The 22,337-nt window shown below is 40.6% G+C and overlaps 1 protein-coding gene across 2 annotated transcripts in view; it reads right to left on the bottom strand.

Moving 5' to 3' along the window:
* Positions 1-22,337, bottom strand: part of cbfa2t2 (CBFA2/RUNX1 partner transcriptional co-repressor 2) — a 162,216-nt gene that overhangs the window by 39,576 nt on the left and 100,303 nt on the right. Inside the window, exon 1 of one of the 2 annotated variants that reach the window (XM_061939613.2) lies at positions 18,689-18,982. The exons of the other annotated variant lie outside the window; for it this stretch is intronic. The gene's annotated coding sequence lies outside the window, so the exon portion shown is untranslated. Of the gene's footprint in view, positions 1-18,688; positions 18,983-22,337 lie in introns of those variants that run through there. 2 annotated transcript variants of the gene reach the window in all.

The raw sequence follows: 22,337 nt of genomic DNA, 5'->3' as shown, positions 1-22,337 counted from the left end.
CTTTACCAGTCTACCAGATTACGAGAAAATTAAAGGAATTCACCGCCTCTAAAGGGGTCATATTATGATTATTTTTCTACATTCAAAACAGTTCCTTGTGGCCTACATAACATGTAATGGTGGTTCTTTGGTCAACATTAGGTTTTACAGACCGTTTACAGACCTTCTCTTCAAGATGCGCCGTTTTGAGGGCAGTCTTATTTAAGTGCCTCCACTTCGGTTACGTTTACACTGCAGGCCAAAGTAGCCCAAATCGGATTTTTTTTAAATCAGATTTTTTTCCAGCTGACTGTTTGCAAGTACAATGTGACCCTTATCAGACTCCATTGTAAACCCGCACAGGCCCCAATGTGGCCTTCACATCATTTGCATGCGCAGTTCGACAAACAAAGGAAAAACAAAGAAAGTTGACCGGATTCCGTAAATGAACAAGGAAGTCACTACTACTACAAAATAAATTAAGTCGCCACCGTACATATGAGCGCCACACCTTTATGTGAAAATAAAGTAATATAATGTATTAAGTGATTTATATAGTGTAATATATTTGGGAGGGTTCTAATCTTTTTATGGCTGGTAAGTAGAGGAAGCACGGACATCAGCGCGGCTCAACATTAGCTTTATTTTTCAACTTACATGTAAGCAAATACGCAACAGCGTCAAATCCGGTCCTACAAAAATCGCTATTTATTCTGAATCAAAACATACATTCATCCATTTCATACAGCCTATTCTTTGCGCACTATTGACGAGTAATGCACTGAAAATTTGGACGTCAAAAATAGACTTTGCTCACCGAAACCGGATGTTTTGATGAAGTATACACTGGCGGGCTGGGTCTTTTCCCCTCACACACAAATGACGATTCCTAACCGATTTGGACTACCTTCTGATGTGGCCTGAATCTGATGCGAAAAGATCAGATTTGAAGCACTTTGGAGTGTTTACACTGGCAAAACAGGGCCCAAGTCTACTGTCAGGTATAAGTACGAACTATATGCTACTTTGTATTAAAAATGGCAGCAGCGGAGGATGCATGTGCATGTACGAGCCAATCTGCCCCACAACAAGAAGATACATTTCTACCATGTAGGGATAGTCCGCTGACAAATCGGGAAAATACCAAACGGCTCGTTTGGAGGAAGTATAAAGGAAATATCTCCACCCTGCTTCCATGGTTTGATTTCACATGTTCTTACTTATGCAGATCGCAAATACACAAAAACATGTACCAATGGGTAAGAAAAGTTGCTTTTACATAATGGGTTCCTTGTAGTTCAAATCGACTACAGCAGGGGTTTTAAAAGGGTGGTGGCAAATGAATGAAATGTCTATAGTTTATATCATACAGCACATCTTTGATGACTTTAGATTAAACTGTTTTATGTTTTTCAATTGATGTAGTTGAATCCTAAACTTGCCTTCAACTGTGATGTTAGGCTCTGTTTCTGTTCTTTTCTGTAGATGTGTGGCCCCAATCTACCAGGTGGCGCCTTTGTCCCACAAACACCTGTGAACTGGTCTGCAGACACCCACACAAAAAAACAACCGTGGCATAATAGGGGTAGCTCAAAGCTGTCAATCATTACACACTCTAAGGGTTAATGGATTAACTGCCTATCCAGTTACAACCCTTCTCACCTCTCCATAACTAATTGGTTATGCTGCCTATCAATTATCATTCCTCTAAGCCTTCAGATGGAAAACCTGTGCAGATTCAAAGAGCAGCACTTAGAAGCTTAAGACTGAAGAACCAAATCCATTTACTGTATATATGTACATTGGTCAGTTAAAGGAACACATGCCGAGACAGGAGAGACATTGTAAAGATTAGGACTGGCCTAGTTCAAAGCAGGTGTATGAGGGACTACACAATCCCAGTAACGGGTCCAAGCAGATGTGGCTATGACCACGGGCCATTTTCTGACCCAGTTAGGCAGCAACGGCTTCCAAGTTCACACAATCACATGACCTCCGACAACTCTGGACTTTCTGCTTGGATGACACTGGGAATTAAAAACTGAGCTCTAGGTAACGTAGCCTGTGGACTCCAGTGAATAGACGGGTGGGCGAGCTGGGCCCAGCTGTACGCCACTGGGAAAGACAGATAAGTAAAACAAAGAGGCCAGCTGTGCTCCGGAGGATGAGCGTGGGAGTGTTATCTATGTATGTTGCTGCACATTCTGTTTGTCTTTCGGGACGCAAATACAACTCTTTGTTTCTCTTTAGTCCACTCTTTCCTGGAAGGAAAACAAGGTGATTTTAAGATATAAAGACTTTGATAGACTTTAGAGTGGCGCCACAACGCACACACAACTCATATCCTTGCAACCCAGATGGAAAAGTGAGTGAGTGCAGGTGTTTAAATCGCACTAATCCACTCAAGATGATTATAGCCGCCATCCTATAAGGCTAAGGGGGCGTGTTTTTAGATGTAGTGAAAAAGAGAGGCCTTTTCAACAACAAGGGAGGCTTCACAGGAGACTAGCATAGATGCTAAAATAGCAGCAGTCTTATCATCTGACATCACATGGCCAAAGATAAGACCTTCTGGAGGAAAGTTCTGTGGTCAGATGAAACAAAAATTTAGCTGTTTAGCCACAATACCCAGCAATATGTTTGGAGGAAAAAAGGTGAGGCCTTTAATCGCAGGAACACCAGACCTCCCGTCAATCATGGTGGTGGTAGTATTCTGCTCTGGGCCTGTTTTGCTGCCAATGGAACTGGTGCTTTACAGAGAGTAAATGGGGCAATGAAAAAGGAGGATTACCTCCAAATTCTTCAGGACAATCTAAAATCATCAGCCCAGAGGTTGGGTTTTGGGCACAGTTGGGTGTTCCAACAGGACAATGACCCCAAACACACGTCAACAGTGGTAAGGGAATGGCTAAATCAGGCTTTAATTAAGGTTTTAGAATGGCCTTCCCAAAGTCCTGACTTAAACGCGTGGACAATGCTGAAGAAACGAGTCGATGTCAGAAAACCAACAAATTTAGCTGAACTGCACCAATTTTGAGTGGTCAAAAAGTCAACCAGAAGCTTCCCAGAAGCTTGTGGATGGCTACCAAAAGCGCCTTATTGCAGTGAAACTTGCCAAGGGACATGTAACCAAATATTAACATTGCTGAATGTATACTTTTGACCCAGCAGATTTGGTCACATTTTCAGTAGACCCTTAATAAATTCATAAAACAACCAACTTCATGAATGTTTTTTGTGACCAACAAGTATGTGCTCCAATCACTCTATCACAAAAAAATAAGAGTTGTAGAAATTATTGGGAACTGAAGACAGCCCTGACATTATGTTCTTTACAAGTGTATGTAAACTTTTGCCCACGGCTGGGCGATTATATGATCGTGATCGTTGATCACGATTCATTTGAGTTCGATCACGGTGATTTGCTCTTAGCAGATTTCCTCGATTAAAACAAGGCAGAAATTTATGTTAGAAGGTACCGCAGTAATAGGGCTGCAACTAACGATTAATTTGATAATTGATTAATCTATCGATCATTACTTCGATTAATCGATTAATAATCGGCGTGGCGCAGTGGAAGAGTGGCCGTGCGCGACCCGAGGGTCCCTGGTTCAATCCCCACCTAGTACCAACCTCGTCATGTCCGTTGTGTCCTGAGCAAGACACTTCACCCTTGCTCCTGATGGGTGCTGGTTAGCGCCTTGCATGGCAGCTCCCTCCATCAGTGTGTGAATGTGTGTGTGAATGGGTAAATGTGGAAGTAGTGTCAAAGCGCTTTGAGTACCTTGAAGGTAGAAAAGCGCTATACAAGTACAACCCATTTATCATTTATTTATAAAAGAAACAAACTACACTTCTATCCTTTCCGGTATTTTATTGAAAAAAAACAACAACATTGTGGCACCATACTTATTTTGATTATTGTTTCTCAGCTGTGTGTACATGTTGCAGTTTATAAATAAAGGTTTATAAAAAAAAAACAATTTTTAAATTAAAAATTAAAAAAATAAAAATAAAATTGCCTCTGCGCATGTGCATAGCATAGATCCAACGAATCGATGACTAAATTAATCGCCAAATATTTTTATAATCGATTTTAATCTATTTAATCGATTAGTTGTTGCAGCCCTACGCAGTAGTAAGCAGTAGGGAAGCAACGATGCTTTGTATAATCCTGCACGGAACAATCCGCCTTTATTGACCGTGATCCTGTGTGTGTCTGTGAATGTGTGTGAGTTTGTGTACGTTTGCGTGAAAATGTGTGTGTCGGTGTGTACGCGACCATCGCGTTCCACTGTCACGAAAGTCAGTCTCGTCACAATGTAATTAATGTTCAATCTGCGTTGTGTTTCTTCCCCTTACATAGCTGGAAGTGCAGCCCAGAAGAACAAAATACAGAAATATGACTAACACTAGCATAAAAGTTGAAACACAACATTTAAAGGGAGTAACAACTTTAGTGACATACTTTAGTCTCACTATCTGCTTCAGCGCACCAGTAATGCAGACTTGCAGGCACTGAGAACATCTATGTGACTGTATAGGTCCCGACTGGGAGAATCAACACACCCACTGTTTTAATCAGTAAAGGCATTTTTATATCTACATATTTTTAATCAGACGTTTTGTTGATGTGTCTGCAAAAATTACATTCCTCTAATATAAAATGTACTAATAAAAAAAACCTACAGACAGACGATTTCTGTTTTTTTGTTTGTTTGGGGAAAGAAAAGCATTATGTTCCTGAAATAATCATTAAACTAATTTTGTGTTGGTACACATTATTTTACAGTATTTCAAATTCAAACTGCATTTTAATGTACTTTCATTAAATATAAGATACAGAATTTGAGTTTTAAAAACTCCACAATGTGGGTCACTGCTTGTTGTTTGCCAAAGCACTGGTGAGAAGAACTGATGTTTTTAATTAAAGAATAGAAATAATTTACCATTTGAAAGTGTTTAGTAAATGTTAACTTGAAATAAGGGTCTTACAGTATTCACTACACCACTGATACTTTGTTTACTGCAGAATGTTTGTGATGACAAGCAAAAAAAAACATGATAACTTTGAGAGGGAAAAAAGTTGTTCTCTTTACCCCCACAACACTTACCGAAAAAGAAGCCAAACGGTGGCTCTAAAACCAGTTAGTGACCATACCACTGATAAACACAGTAATAGATTTGAACAAAATAACATTTGTCACATATATTGCCTCAACCAAACATGGTGGAAGTGTCTGTTACAAAATACTGCAGTAGTAAACAGTAGGGATGCAGTCCTCGATATGATCCTGCACGGGACAATCCACTATAATTTAAGAAAAACATGTATATATATATATATATATATATATATATATATATATATATATATATATATATATATATTTATGTATTATATATATATATATATATATATATATATATATATATATATATTAGAGATGCGCGGTTTGCGGGCACAACCGCGGAGTCCGCGGATTATCCGCGGATCGGGCGGATGAAATAAAAAAAAATTTGATTTTATCCGCGGGTCGGGTCGGGTCGGGTGGTTCAAATTATAAAAAAACATTAGATTTTAAATAGATTCAGGTGGGTGGCAGTTAAACCAATTCGGAAATATATATACATAGTTAAATGTTGTTACCCACATACGAAAAACGAGCAGGCACCTGCAGCATATGCCACAACAGAAGAAAAAAAAAAAAGAGATGGACACTTTTACGGAGTGGAGAAGGGACGCCTCGCCGGGGTCCGGGACCGAGGCCCCTTCCCCCGAGAGGGCCCCACCGGGAGCCGTAGCTGAGGCGATCCGCGAGAAGGGCCCGACGCACGTCCAGGGTCACCACCGTGCCCACCGCACCGACACCCCGCCTCGTCCGCCTTCGCCGCGGCCGGCGTCACGCGCAGCAGGTAAGCAGCTTACCTGCCCGCCACCCCCGTGGCCGGGGGCTCGTAACAGGGGTCACTCCGCGCGCTCCGCCCGCGCAGCTTACCTGCCCGCCACCCCTGTTGCCGGGGGCGCGTAACAGGGGTCACTCCGCGCGCAGTGCGCTCACGAAAGGGGTGGGGCTCACCCTGGTTGATATAGACAGCAGCTAGGACGGTGGCAATGGAAGTTGGAACCCGCTAAAGAGTGTGTAACAACCCACCTGCCGAATCAACTAGCCCTGAAAATGGATGGCGCTGGAGCGTCGGGCCCATATACCCGGCCGTCGCCGGCAGCGAGACGCGCTTGGAGGTGCGCTCAGCGCGGCTCCCATATGATTGCGCACTGGTGTGCGTCTGGGTCGTGACAGCGTGGCACGCGAATGTCTGTGTTGCATTGGATCAGTCTCCTTTCTTTAACAGGCAAAAGCTTTATAACCTCACTAATGCCTTGCATCGTCTATATTAGATATATAACAACGGGCGGGTGCGGGCGGATGGCGGGCGGATGCGGTTCTGATCAAATGTTGGATCGGGTGGATTGCGGATGGTTGACTACTTTCTGATGCGGTTGCGGATGAAATAATTGCCTATCCGCGCATCTCTAATATATATATATATATATATATATATATATATATATATATATATATATATATATATATATATATTTGTAAATGTACGTTATGTCAGGTAAAAATACAGATGCTATTTCATCCCTACAAGCCCGTTTCGCAGGTTTCCCTGCTCTTCAGGGGATTTTTATAAAATCCCCTGAAGAGCAGGGAAATCTTTTTCCTGACTTAATGTATATTACGCTCTACCCCACAGAAACCTTGACTATATTTGTTAATGTATATTTACATATACATGTACATAAAGATTCTCTTTTTCAGAATGCCATGTGGCTGTGTGAAAGCGCACATGAGCCGGGACATTTTTTGCTTTTCCCCTATGTTGCTGGTCAGATTATAGGCCATCATGAGACAGGTTAGTTTTACCCCATTTCTGAAATATATTTGCTGAGTTCTGTGAGAAAAGACACAGGCAAATACACCTACTTTTTACTGAATTTTTGTCTGAAAGTGGTTGAAGCAATAGCCTGTCTTCACTGGGTTCTGTGTGAAAGGCAAGGAGGGATAACATACTGGAACTTCCGTTCAGTGTCTGTGTGAAAGAACCTGCAGAGTTCAACTTTCGCCCAGTCTTCCTAGGTATAATGTATTCAAAAGTGCCTGGTCTGGACCAGAGCAGAGCTATTTAGAAGCTTCTTTTGGAGGGTCTGGAACTACTCTTGATAAAACAAAACAATCAGCAGGCATTATCTGACACAAAAACAAAGCCTTAATGGCCTCATGTTTTCCTACATTTAAAACACCTCCTTGTGGTCTACATAACATGTAATGGTGGTTCTTTAGTCCAAATTTTGCATGTGGACTTCGAATGAGTCTTCTCCCTGTCAGCCATTTCGTCGTTTTTAGCGCTTCCATATGGAGTTTACTGACAGATATAAGTTCGAACTATACACTAGTTTGTATTAAAAATGGCAACGGCGGAGGATGCATGTGCATGTACAAGCCAGTCTGCCCCACAACAATAAGATAGAGACAAAGAAGGAGCTTTTTGACTACAATGTCAGAATACAATGGTGGACTCGCGCAAAATTCTTCGGGTAAATAGCTACCATATATGGACATATGTTGGAAAAACGGCAAAAGTTGTGCAAATTCCACGCCGGTCGTTTGGCGGAAGTATGAAGGAAGGTATGATTGCTTCCATGGTTTAATTCTTACACAAGAACAGGTACATATAGGTAATAAAAGTTGCTTTTGCTTAATAGGTTCCCCGTTAAGCCAGAGTTGAAAATGTTTGAGGATGTCATGGTTCAACAAGACTCCAAACAATGGCGCAGTGAATAACAACTTCCTGGGTCACAGAGTGGCGGTCACGGATCAGCTAAGGGTCACCGGTCACCCCTGCGAGAGTCAGACCTCTAACTCATACAAGGAGCGGGTCTCGCGAGGTTGCAGACGCGAGGTGGTTGGATGCTACGGCTGCAGAAAATGTCAAGTCACGATTTTCCGTCTGAGAATTTAAATGTTCATGGCTACTTGATTACCTTGTAAATAGATATTTTTGATTAATAAATGACGATTATAATTAGTATTATTAGACTTCTCAATGTCTTGCTCTTCTTTAAAGAAACTTCCAATGGTCTTTCTGCCGTTCCATGAATGTTGGTTGACGAGGTCCTTTTTTTGGATTGAAAATTAAAGAAAAAAACATCTATCAAGTCAAAAACATGGCCTGCATGTAAAAAAAAAAAGACAGAGAAAAGTAAATTAACGCTCGCTACTCCCCCAGATTAATGAATGATGGCCAAAACGCTTAACAGCTGACCCAAATCGTCCTGGTCAGCAAGACTGACGTGTTTTGCATTTTTGTACGTCTCTACTGGTTGCTTACTCAGGAAAAGTGATGAAGCCATTTTTGAGCCGTAGAAGACAAAAGTGTTTTCAGGTCAAACACAACACAAGCGAGCGCACACCAAAAGACCCCCACTCCAGCCCGCACCGCCCGCCCACCCCCTGGGGTCAGATATCACAGCCCTTGCCACTGGAACTAATAGAGAACTTCCTGCATCTCGCTTTTAAAGCAGCTGCTGCTACTGCTACATGCTGTGTGTATGCGCCTGTGTTTGCAGGGAAACAAGTATGGGGGGGTTTAATGTCTACGAGATCAGCTCTTTAGATTATAGCATGGAGAATTTCATGGTGGTCTGCTGTTTTTTTTTAATGGCGGACCTTGCAGCAGGGAGTGAAAGAAAAAAGCTGACAGCAAGCAAAGTTCAACAAGTACACAAAAGCAGATACACTGAAAGGATTGAAAAAGCTGTTTTGCAAAGGCACTGCCAGAGAAATGATGCATTATACCAGGCATGTCCAAACTTCTTCCACTGACGGCCGCACACTGAAAAATGTAAGCATGTGGGGGCCATTCCATTTTTGTATTTTTCATTGTCAAAAGCAATACAATATGTATATATATATATATATATATATATATATATATATATATATATATTAGTGTTGTCCCGATACCAATATTTTGGTACCAGTACCAGTAGCAAAATTATTTCGATACTTTTAGTACTTTTCGATACTTTTTTTAAATAAAGGGGACCACAAAAAATTGCATTATTGGCTTTATTATAACAAAAAATCTTACGGTACGTTAAACATATGTTTCTTATTGCAAGTTAAATAAAATAGTGAACATACAAGACAAATTGTCTTTTAGTAGTAAGTAATCAAACAAAGGTTCCTAATTTAGCTGCTGACATCTGCAGTAACATATTGTGTCATTTATCATTCTCTTATTTTGTCAAAATTATTAAGACATGTGGTAGAAAATTCTTTATTAATCTACTTGTTAATTTACTGTTAATATCTGCTTACTTTTTCTTTCAACATGTTCTATCTACACTTCTGTTAAAATGTAATAATCATTTATTCTTCTGTTGTTTGGATGCTTTACATTAGTTTTGGATGATTCCACAAATTTGGGTATTGATCCGATACCAAGTAGTTACAGGATCGTACATTGGTCATATTCAAAGTCTTCATGTATCCAGGGACATATTTCCTGAGTTTATAAACATAATATACATTTAAAAAAAAACAAAATAAGATGTTGTGATGCCAAAAAATATCGACGTAATCATATTAGTATCGAGTAGATACGGTCTTGTACTTGGTACCATTACAGTGGATGTCAGGTGTAGACTGAATGGTGTTTGTTGACATTTTGGGTGTGTAGTGAAACATGTTCAGCTATTCCTCGTCCTGCAGGGATGATACTTGTAAGAAACTTACTTTATTTGTCATCATGGAGGCGAGGATTAGTGATTTAGAAGTAGCTAAAACACTGCAGCCTGGGGCTGGACTTTAGCCGTTACCTAACTAGTCATGTCTTAAAGCACCTCTTCCTGAGGGCGTTTCAGTGTTATAACTTCACCTTTATCTTTAGTTTTCAAGCCAAAATGCGTCCGTTCTCCCTTTTCTGTCCACACACTGTGTCTGCTTGTAAGTACTCTGTGGTTGTGCGCTGCCAAACATGCTTGTCTGCTCGTAAACCAGACAAAAACACAGGATGGCGGTGTAATAATATCAATCATTTCCTATTATTGGCTCTGATTTAAATCATTTGGTTTTTTCCCCTTTAAGTCCTCCTGTGTCCAGCGACTTATTTTCTAAGTTTGTAAACAATAACAAGAACGACAAAAGATTTTGTGATAATGAAACAATATTGACATAATCACTGTAGTATCAGCATTTATATTGATCCGTCCACCTTTGTATACGTCCAAAAGCGCTAGCTTAACGGTTAGCATGGCTTATTGTAGCCTCCTACGGTGTCTACTGCAGCATGTTAACTGTTCTCATCCTCCAGTGATAATGTTTTTGTTGAGGTAAGCATCGCTGACTGCACTTTGGAGGGACATCAGCCGCTACCTCGCTATTGAGAACACTACACTGCGTGTAGGACGCATTTGTTCGCTTGTGGCTGTCAAACTTCTGGGACACAGCTCGAACGTGTTGTAAATCCATCAGTATGATGCACCACTGCAAAGTGAACGTACAATAAAATAACGTTGTTAAATTCAAGGATTTCTCACAGTATTTTTGTCATTTGAATAGCATCAGTATCAAAAAACTTGCTTTTCTAGCTTTTTCATAATGGCGCCTGTAGTCGAGATGGACTAACATAAGCGATCCTCTGTGGAGGCTGTTACTGTGGGAAGCCCAAAAAACTGTTGCTCTGTTTACTGTCTAAAGCAGCTGTGCTACAAGATTCCTGAAGACCCACCTCCACCATGAAACTCTGTAACTGCACAACCGGGAAGCAAAATTCCGCTCAGTACAGCACAACAATAGCACAGTTGACTATGTTATGTGTGATTTTAGCCCCGGCGAGTTCCCATTCCATGCAGCCTCACAGGCTGATGCTGTCAGGTGCGTGACGTTGGCCAGCAGGCCAGACGGCGGTCTCTGGTTCAGCCGACAGTTCGGCACTCCTATCTCCATGATGAACAGGCCCAGCTTGACACTAGCCAGGTCTCTTGTGTTTTCTCTATCTACTCCAACCTCTACCTACACACACCACCTCCAATCTTTGTGCAAAAACACAACAACCCCAAATCCTTTTAAAAATGCACAAATAGCATCATACTAGGGTTGCGCCATATAGAGGATATACAAGATAAATGTTCTCAACATTTTTTTTAACCAAGTACCACCTCAGAAAACACTTAGCTTTTCAAGTATCGCCATAATGACCAACAATAAAATACAGTAGCGTAGTAGGCTTAAATATTCATAAAAAACAAGGCAGATGTTTTATTTAACAAGTATATTCAATATTTGTGGCCGCAGCACCTTGATATGCCACACCTGTCAGGTGGGATGGATTATCTTGGCAAAGAAGAAATGTTCATGAACACAGCTTTAGAGACATGTCTGAACAATATTTGAGAGGAATAGGTCTTTTGTGTATATAGTAAAAGTTGTAGATCTTTGAGTTCAACTCAAGAAAAATGGGAGCAAAAACAAATATGTAGCGTTTATATTTTTTGTTCAGTGTACATATGTGTACATATAATATTAATATAATGCATATATAATTAATAATTTATATAATTGGTGATTAAGAGTACCGTATTTTTCGGACTATAAGTCGACTTTTTTTTCATAGTTTGGCCGGGCTCCAGTGCGATTTATATATGTTTTTTTCCTTCTTTATTATGCATTTTTGGCAGGTGCGACTTATACCCCGGTGCGACTTATACTCCGAAAAATACGGTATGTGAAAGTTTGACTCCTACCTTGTTTACTTCCGTGACAACCTCCTTAAAGTGTTGTAATCATTTAGAAATATCGATCAGCTAAAACATGGATAAGAGTGGAAAGAGTGTTTTGTATTTTTCCCGTCAAGCGTTGTAATGGATTTAAATGGATGTTTTTTTTATGGAGCATGGATTTTTTAAAATAATATCCACATAGTTCAATGAGCAGGTTGTGTTTTGTGTGACCATGTGTGTTGACATTTTGTGTTGGTTGCATTTTTTGTTTTGCGCCATGACTAGGGAAGGCTGTTTGTATCGGGTCATAAACCATACCATACCAACTTTATTTATAAAGCCCTTTAAAAACAACCACAGTTGAAGAACAAAGAGCTGTACACCACAAAGAAATAGAGGCAAAGGACAGACTAAAAAATAACATTTAAAACAGAAGTAAAATACACATTGAAAAAGCAAATACAAATTACCCTAAGAACAATTTGTTAGATAAAAAGCAGTTAAAAAGTTAAAAACAGTTATAAACAGTTTAAAGTCTCATGCTGGGTTAAAAGCCAGTGAATAAAAATGGGTTTTAAGAAGGGTCTTAAAAGTAGCCAAAGAAGGGGCCTGTCTCACATGGAGAGGGAGATTGTTCCAGAGTAAGTATGAATATAAGTATGCAATGCAATATACCGTATTTTCCGCACTATAAGGCGCACCGGATTATTAGCCGCACCTTCTATGAATTACATATTTCATAATTTTGTCCACCAATAAGCCGCCCCGGACTAAAAGCCGCGCCTACGCTGCGCTAAAGTGAATGTCAAAAAAACGCTGCGCTAAAGTGAATGTCAAAAAAACAGTCAGATAGTTCAGTCAAACTTTAATAATATATTGAAAACCAGCGTTCTAACAACTCTGTCCCAAAATGTACGCAAATGTGCAATCACAAACATAGTAAAATTCAAAATGGTGTAGAGCAATAAATAGCAACATAATGTTGCTCGAACGTTAATGTCACAACACACAAAATAAACATAGCGCTCACCTTCTGAAGTTATTCTTCATTCGTAAATCCTTCGAATTCTTCGTCTTCGGTGTCCGAATTGAAAAGTTGCGCAAGCGTGGGATCCAAAAATGGCCGGTTCCGTCTCGTAGAAGTCATCGGGAGTCAGTGTCGCTGTTGTTGTGCAGCAGTTCTGTGAATCCTGCCTTCCGGAAAGCTCGGACCACAGTTGTGACCGAAACTATCTGCCCAGGCATTTACGATCCACTGGCAGATGTTGGCGTATGTCGACCGGCGCTATCTGCCCGTCTTAGTGAAGGTGTGTTCGCCTTCGGAGCTGTGTGAAAAAAGCCACCCGGCCTCTTCGCGTAAACTTCCCTTAACCACTCGCTCATCTTTTCTTCATCCATCCATCCCTTCGAGTTAGCTTTTATGATGACGCCGGCTGGAAAGGTCTCTTTTGGATGGGTGGAAGTTAGCATGGCAAGCTAGAACCACAGTGAAGGATGACTCCTCATTCCCTGTGGTGCGAATATTCACCGTACGTGCTCCCGTTCCACAGTGCAGTTCACAGGAATATCAGTTGCTGTGAAATACGGTAGTAATCCGTGTGCGGATGGAGAGATTGCGTCTTTTTATGATCCGGATCCTTGTCGCGTAGTAGGAGCCATTTTGTGGTCTTTACAGATGTAAACAGGAAATGAAACGTACGGTGATATCCGCGCGTTTTTTCTTCTTCTTCCGGGGGCGGGTGAAGCGCTTCCTGTTCTATGGGGGCGGGTGCTTTCCTTGGCGGTTGCTTGCGTAGAAGAAGAAGCGCTTCCTGTTCTACCGGGAAAAAAGATGGCGGCTGTTTACCGAAGTTGCGAGACCGAAACTTTATGAAAATGAATCGTAATAAAGCGCACCGGGTTATTAGGCGCACTGTCAGCTTTTGAGAAAAATTGTGGTTTTTAGGTGCGCCTTATAGTGCGGAAAATACGGTAAGTCAATGTTGTGCGTTCACTTCAAACCACAATTCATATATATTATAGCGTCCCGGGAGAGTTAGTGCTGCAAGGGGTTCTGGGTATTTGTTCTGTTGTGTTTATGTTGTGTTACGGTGCGGATGTTCTCCCGAAATGTGTTTGTCATTCATGTTTGGTGTGGGTTCACAGTGTGGCACATATTTATAACAGTGTTAAAGTTGTTTATACGGCCACCCTCAGTGTGACCTGTAAGGCTGTTGACCAAGTATGACTTGCATTCACTTGTGTGTTAAAAGCCGTAGATATTATGTGACTGCGCCGGCACGCAAAGGAAGTGCCTTTAAGGTTTATTGGCGCTCTGTACTTCTCCCTATGTCCGTGTACACAGCGGCGTTTTAAAAAGTCATAAATTGTACTTTTTGAAACCGATACCGATAATTTCCGATATTACATTTTAAAGCATTTATCGGCCGATAATATTGGCAGTCTGATATTATCGGACATCCCTATTTAAAACTATAATATTTATTGCGATATAGATTTTTAGGCCATATCGCCTCTAAAGTCCAAATGTCTGTACAACAGATGCACATGTCTTTTTTCCCCCTTTCGCTACTTTCGTCTGCTCTGCTCGCCATGTGGGAAAATAAAAGTGATGTGCTATTGGCGGAAGTGACAGCTGAAGTGCTTTTCTTGGGTGTTTGATGGTCGCTTGGGGAAGAAGAGGAAAGTGTGCATGCAGAGTAGGGAGAGACACGGAGCAAAGCTGCAATTGTAAATGTATGTTTTAAATGACGCTCGGGTGCGACCGGTAAAGTTCAAAAGGGAAACGGCGGACTCTCTAAATTCCAATAGTCTTAATGTCATACATTTGGGAATTTGACTAGCATTTTCTGGAAAAATACTTTGAGGATCCGGCTGGACTTGGGAGGATGCATCATAGCCTTAAAGACTTCAGCACGGTGAGCAAGGATGCACTACAGCAGTGGTTCTTAAACTTTTTTTTACTACCTCAGAAAAATCTTGTCTCTCCAAGTACCACTGTAATGACCAACATTAAAATACAGTAGCGTAGTAGGCCTGTGTATTCGTTTAAAAAAAGGCTGAGGTTTTATTTAACACGTATATTTATTATTTTTGGCCACTGTGACATTACACAAAGTTTGAACAGTAACACTGTGTTCGAATATTTAATCAGCTGATTCTTTGACCCACCCCTAAATGGAGCCTCCGTACCAATAGTGGTACACGTACTACAGTTTGAGAATCACTGCACTAAAGTGTTGCTTTTTGTTTTGAACTTGTGTTTTCTAGTTGTATGATACCAGTATCATATAGCTAAGGCGATAAAAAATTCCATCTTCACTTCCCCATATTTACTTGTCCATCATAATTGGGCTTAGCAGTTTTATTGTATTTGTATGTTTAGTCTTTAGCTGTTAACAGCCATACCAGTTTAAAGTAGGGCTGTCAAAAATACTGAGTTAATTCATGTGATTAATCACAAAAGAGAGCACATTAATTTATACGCAGATTAATTGGACATGCTCCTTTACATCATTTTTGAACAAATAAATGACGTAAATTCAAGTACAACATTACAAATGCTGGGCTCTCTTTTTAAGTTATTTTAAATTACGCAAACCAGTAATAAATCTGTGATTGATCACAGATTATTGACTAGAGCAGTTTGTTAACATTTTAAATCATGTTGGGCTCTCTTTTTAAGTTATTTTAAATTACGCAAACCAGTAATAAATCTGTGATTGATCACAGATTATTGACTAGAGCAGTTTGTTAACATTTTAAATCACACTTACATTTTACTATAAACATGGCTGTTCAAAAATGAACTGAATAGTGTGCAGGCTGCGTCTGGTGTTACGCAAAAATAATCACGTATTCAAATATTGAAACACAGTGTTACTCTTCAAACTGTGTGTAATGTTACAGTGGCCAAAAATGTTAAATATAATTGTTAAATAAAACATCTGCCTTGTTTTTAATAAATACTTAGATCTACGACACTACTGTGTTTTAATGTTGGTCATTTTGGTGGTACTTGGACAGTGTTTTCTGAGGTTTGAGAACTACTGAACTGGAGCGTCGGACTACAATAGTGGACTTGCGCAAAGCATTTTGGGTAAATCTCTACCATATATCTGCTAATGTTACCAATGGCAAAAACGCCACTAATGGGGCAAATTCCAAACGGCTCGTTCCCCAAGTATGAGGGAAGGCAATATTAATAATTAAAAAATATCTCCGTCATGTTTCCATGGTTTGACTGCAAATTTCCGGGACTTATGGAGACCCCAAATACACGAAAACAGGTAAAAATGGGTAAGAAAAGTTGGTTTTGCATAATAGGCTCCCTTTAAAGTACCAGTAGAATGGAAAAACAAGTTGACCTTATATGCTTAATTATGTTTCATTGTATCAATTACACCATATTCAATTGTATTTACAATCTGCAAAGTATGTGAAAACACAAATTCAGTCGGTCATTTTGAAAATTCCGCTCCGAATACCTTCCCATTGTGATTGATATCACAATGGGAACAATACTGCACTCTGACCATATTATCAGATCAGTCATAATGGGTATATGCAAAATTTGGAAAGAGATGTGCTGTTTATCATTCACAATCTTTATGTAAGACAAGGAAACATACGCTTGGCTTTTTTATGCATTCAAAATCGTAAAATAAATAGCTAACAATTGAATCAACAGATGTGGCGGCCATTATACTCTCTAAAAAACATCCAGAAACCACCAACAATATTCTATTTACATGTCATCACCTGAATATTAACCAAATATGATTGATATTGTTATTACAAGCGCCAACACAGACAGACTATTTTAGCGGCTAAAAGTAAATTCTAGATTATAATTCATGCATCTCTCACCTGCTAGTAGACAAATGTGGCTGGTAGATTTTCACATCCCCGAGATGGCGAAAAAGACCCAAAAAGGCAGGAATTTTTTTTAGCCCTCCATGAGTATTGTGATTGTTTTAGTGTTTGTTTTATAATGGTTAGTTTCTATGCACCTAGCCATGCTGCTGATGCTATAGTGTCTCAATAAAGCTACATCTGTTTAGCTTTTGGCTTCTAAAATGTATTACTTGTCATCTTTATGTTCGGGTTCAAAAATATAAGGTCCTGGATCATAATTTTTACCAAAACAACCGTTGTTGGCTTTCGCAAAGTCCGTGTGATAAGCATCGTTGTTGATGGGAATGGGATCTGGGGTTCGTCGCACTAGGTCACAGATTACGTGACCGGCTTGCTCATTATCTCTCAAAATGACTCGGGAATCTCCGTGAGATTGATGCTATTTTGATCATATCTATTCATACGCAAACGTTTTAAATCTTTTGTTGTCATAAATAAGTTATATATGATAATAGCTTCAATACATAGGCAACTTGTTTTCACTCTGCTGTAGGGTTGTACGATATACTGGTATTAGTATAGTACCCTAATACTAATGAATCATATTCAGTACTATACCGCCTCTGAAAAGTACCGGTCCGCCCCCCGCCCGAGCACGTTCGGCAGCGCACAATCACAGAGTACTTACAAGCAGACACAGTGTGTAGACAGAAAAGGGAGAATGGACGCATTTTGGCTTAAAAACTAACGATAAAGGGGAAGTTATAACACCAAAACACCCACAGGAAGAGGTGCTTTAAGACATGGCTATCTAGCTAGCGGCTAAAGTCCAGCCGCGGTCGGCAGTGTTTTAGCTACTTCTAAATCACTAATCCTCACCTCCATGACGACAAATAAAGTAAGTTAATTACAAGTATCATCCCTGCAGGACGAGGAATAGCTAAACATGCTTCACTACACACCGTAGCTCACCGGCGTCAAAATGTAAAAAAATGCCATTGGTGGATCTACAGCTAACATCCACTGTAATGATATCAAGTACAGGAAGTCGATACTACTATGATTACGTTGATATTTTTTGGCATCACAACATCTTATTTCGTTTAAAAAAAATATACATATTATGTTTATAAACTCAGGAAATATTTCCTTGGACACATGAGGACTTTGAATATGACCAATGTATGATCCTGTAACGACTTGGTATCGGATTGATACCCAAATTTGTGGTATCATCCAAAACTAATGTAAAGTGTCAAACAACAGAAGAATAAGTGATTACCGGTATTACATTTGAACAGAAGTGTAGATAGAACATGTTAAAAGAGAAAGTAAGCATATATTAACAGTAAATGAACAAGTAGATCAATAATACATTTTCTACTACCTGTACATAATTTTGACAAAATAATAGAATGATAAATGACACAATATGTTACTGCATATGTCAGCAGCTAAATTAGGAGCCTTTGTTTGCTTACTTACTACTAAAAGACAAGTTGTCTTGTATGCTCACTGTTTTATTTAAGGACAAACTTGCAATAAGAAACACATGTTTAATGTACCCTAAGATTATTTAGCTCCTTTGTACCGCCACACGAGTGCAAAAAATACCAATGTTTAAAAAAAAACAGGAACGCAAACCACTCTCTCCCATTATCCCCCTATATTAGTTTTCGCTGAACTGTACCTCTATTTCACAGCTTCTTTTTACACTTGCATGACCGTTAAAGATGAAAAAAAAAAAAAGTGATGACAACAGGTTGACACTGGAACTGATGGTTTCTATTCCCCTTACTTGCTATGTGGAATATACAGTGTGTGCATGAAGTCCTCATTGGCTCAGACGACAAGGATGGAGGGATAAAGAGGACGGGATGAGCCATGACCATCTGCACAGCACGGGGAATTTAACACGTACACACACGCACACACGCACACACACACACGCGCGCACGCGCGCACACACACACACACACACACACACACACACACAACACACACACACACAACACACACACACACACTCTAACATGTACGCAAAGCTGTCTACTGTCCTACCTCCTCTCTAGTAGAGTCCACACGTCAAAGTCCGGTGAGAAAGTCGAGCTGCACTTCGTCGCCTCTCCTTTTTGTCTCTCCCTCACGTGTCACGCATGAGCTCGCATTTCCCGCAAACGCGAGGCCAGATGGCGGCCAGATGGAAGGCAACGGCGACTTCAAATCGACGCACATTTACTTCAAGGTCGTCTTAAATGTCTTCCTCCTCCTCGGCGTGTTGTTATTATTATGTCCTCTCTCGCTGTGCGTCCTCCTCCGCGCGCGCGCTTCGCAGCCTCTGAGCTCGCGCACCCCTTCCCCAGTCCTTTGCCTCTCGCCTTAAGCCCCGCCCATATTTTTTTCTTCCCCACACGCTCTCCTGCGCTCTGTGATTGGGTGCCCGGTTTGGGTGACGTCATGGCGGCTCGCAGTATGGCTCCCGGCCAAGCATCCAGCGGTGCTGCCTTGCCTTCCATTGACGGAGATGGGCGCCGGCAATTAACATAACTAATTGCTTTGGCACGTAAAGGCTAAACAAGAGGCCATGCCAAAGGGTGACGAAAGTGTGCGCATCTGCATATATGTAGGGCGCGGGGGGGGGGGGGGGGGGGGGGGGGGGGGGGGTATAATACTACTATTGTCTCAGCTCCTGAATGCAGCATCAAGGGGGGTGGGACACTTGAGGAGCCTCTTATCTCTAAGGCCATGTCTACACTAAGCCGGATAACCCCTTAAACGAATAATTATTTAGCCTAAGCTTCGTTTCAGCCACACTAAACCAGCGTTTAAGGTCTCCCTCCTCCATACCTGCCAACCTTGAGACCTCCGATTTCGGGAGGTGGGGGGGCGTGGTTAAGAGGGGAGGAGTATATTTACAGCTAGAATTCACCAAGTCAAGTATTTCATATATATATATATATATATATATATAACCTATATATGTACCCTCAATCTCCTGATGATTGAGGGTACCCCCCCTCATGAAACAGGCCTGTAGAGATGAAATAGTCTTGTGATTTTTTTCCCACACATACATATATTGCGCTCTACTACGGTATCGAGCACTATTTTTTGGATAACCTTATTGAGACATATATATATATATATATATATATATATATATATATATATATATATATATATATATATATATATATATATATATATATCAGTGACATGCGGTGAGGTTCATGGCTGGTGAGGCACTGACTTCATCACAGTCAGATTTACAAACATATGAACTCTAAAGAGTATCTTATTCACCATTTGATTGGCAGCAGTTAACGGGTTATGTTTAAAAGCTCATACCAGCATTCTTCCCTGCTTGGCACTCAGCATCAAGGCTTGGAATTGGGGGTTAAATCACCAAAAATTATTCCCGGGCGTGGCGCCGCTGCTGCCCACTGCTCCCCTCACCTTCCAGGGGGTGATCAAGGGATGGGTCAAATGCAGAGGACAAATTTCAATACACCTAGTGTGTGTGTGACAATCATTGGTACTTTAACTTAACTTTAACTTTACACATACAAACTGTAGCACACAAAAAAGCACATTTAATAAAAAAAACGTTATTATGGTCTTACCTTTACTAAGTTATAAATGAAGTCCATTCGCCGCTGTTGTGCTAGATTAATGCACCTCCTGACAGGAGTGTTATATCAACTAAAGCCCTCAATTAAACTTTCCACGTGCAAGATTGAATCTATTTAAAAAAGTGTAACCGAGGGTTTATAAATGTCGCCTATACTGTATGAAACTACAAAATAACAAACACGGAGGCTCCAGTTTACACGAGGACCACTTTATTTACCTTCTTTCAAAAACCTCCGCTCCACTACAACATGTCATCACTTCCGCTCTTGGCGCCTTCAAAATAAGCGCTCAAGGCATATACTGTATAGCAGCGCATAACAGGAACTTAACATCACAAAGAGGAAAGCCCATAAAAATAGGTTACAAAAGTTATTTAATAAGAAGCCAAAAAGTGCAAAAACAATAATGTTCGTGTTGGAGGAGTTGTGAATTAGGTACACCTGTAGTCTGCAGGTGTACCTAAGAGCTTCAAGATGTAATGAATAAAATGCTAAAGTTGTTGATAAACAAGCAATTATTTTAATAATTAAATATGGTCATTTTAAATGAATTATTATCATCATTTAAAATTAATTATTCCAAATATGTTTATTTTAATGTATAATTCTATGGCTGGATGTAATAATACAATTAATTTTGATGTTTTTAGCAAAATATAGTAAAAATGTATTTAGGTTTTTTTTTTAAATTCATAAATATATTTATTTTTAGGTAAGATAAACATAATAATACAATTTATCTCTAGTCTGAATGATTTTGTTCTTGTCACCCTGTTGTCCTCCCGTCTCTTCCCCAAGGATGGCTCCATGAGCTGGGCAAACGCCTGGAGATGCCCTACGTCAACAACACGGTCGGCGAACCGTCGGTGCGCAGCTCGTACATCGCCGCCCTCTACTTCACCCTCAGCAGCCTGACCAGTGTCGGCTTTGGCAACGTGTGCGCCAAAACGGACGCCGAGAAGATCCTCTCCATCTGCACCATGCTCATCGGCGGTATGCCGGACGCCTCGTATGGAATAACGTGATTGGGCAGGCACGCTGTTTATATCGGGGGAAAGCGGACGTGAAAAAAGGCTGTCCTCACTCAGGTCCGCATGGAGCAGGAGGGGGCGTGGCCTCCAGCTCCGGCTGAAAATCGGTAGATTTTCGGGAGAATATTTGTCCCGGGAGGCGCTGAATTTCGGGAGTCTCCCGGAAAATTCGGGAGGGTTGGCAAGTATGGCACCCACTGACACCCTTGATATAATACTACTACTGTCTCAGCTCCTGAATGCAGCATCAAGGGGGGCGGGACACTTGAGGAGTCTCTTATCTCTAAGGCAGTGGTTCTTAACCTTGTTGGAGGTACCGAACCCCACCAGTTTTATATGCGCATTCACCGAACCCTTCTTTAGTGAAAAATAAAATGTTTTTTTTTTCCAATTCAAGACAAAGTTATATGTTTTTGGTAACACTTTAGTATGGGGAACATATTCTAAGTAACACAAACTTAATTTAGAGTTATTTGGACACTAGGGGAACATATTCTAAGCAATAAAGACTTAATTTAGAGATATTTGGTTAGGGTCAGGGTTAGAGGGTTAGGGTTATAATAAGGCCATGCCGAATAAGGCATTAATAAGTACTTAATAATGACTAGTTAAGAGCCAATATGTTACTAATTTGCATGTTAATAAGCAACTAATTAATGGTGAATATGTTCCCCATACTAAAGTGTGAACCGTGCATGAACGTCACCTTGTTCAAACAACAAAACCAACACAGTGCATAAACTCACAACAAATTACACACCTGCGAATCAGTCAGCTGTTGCCGTATCCGTAATACGCCGATAGGGAGAAGTTTGTATTTACACGATGAGTCGGGTGTGTTTTGACCTCCGCCGAACCCCTGAGGCCGACTCACCGAACCCCTAGGGTTCGATCGAACCCAGGTTAAGAACCACTGCTCTAAGGCCATGTCTACACTAAGCCGGATAACCCCTTAAACAAATAATTATTTAGCCTAAGCTGCGTTCCAGCCACACTAAACCAGCGTTCAAGGTCCCCCACCTTGGACAAACTTTTACACGGGTAAGG

The sequence above is a fragment of the Nerophis lumbriciformis genome, linkage group LG03 (genome assembly GCF_033978685.3).
Source record: "Nerophis lumbriciformis linkage group LG03, RoL_Nlum_v2.1, whole genome shotgun sequence".
In the NCBI taxonomy this organism is placed as follows: domain Eukaryota; kingdom Metazoa; phylum Chordata; class Actinopteri; order Syngnathiformes; family Syngnathidae; genus Nerophis; species Nerophis lumbriciformis.
Note: the sequence above shows the minus strand (reverse complement) of the source record. Positions and strands in the feature narration are given on the sequence as shown.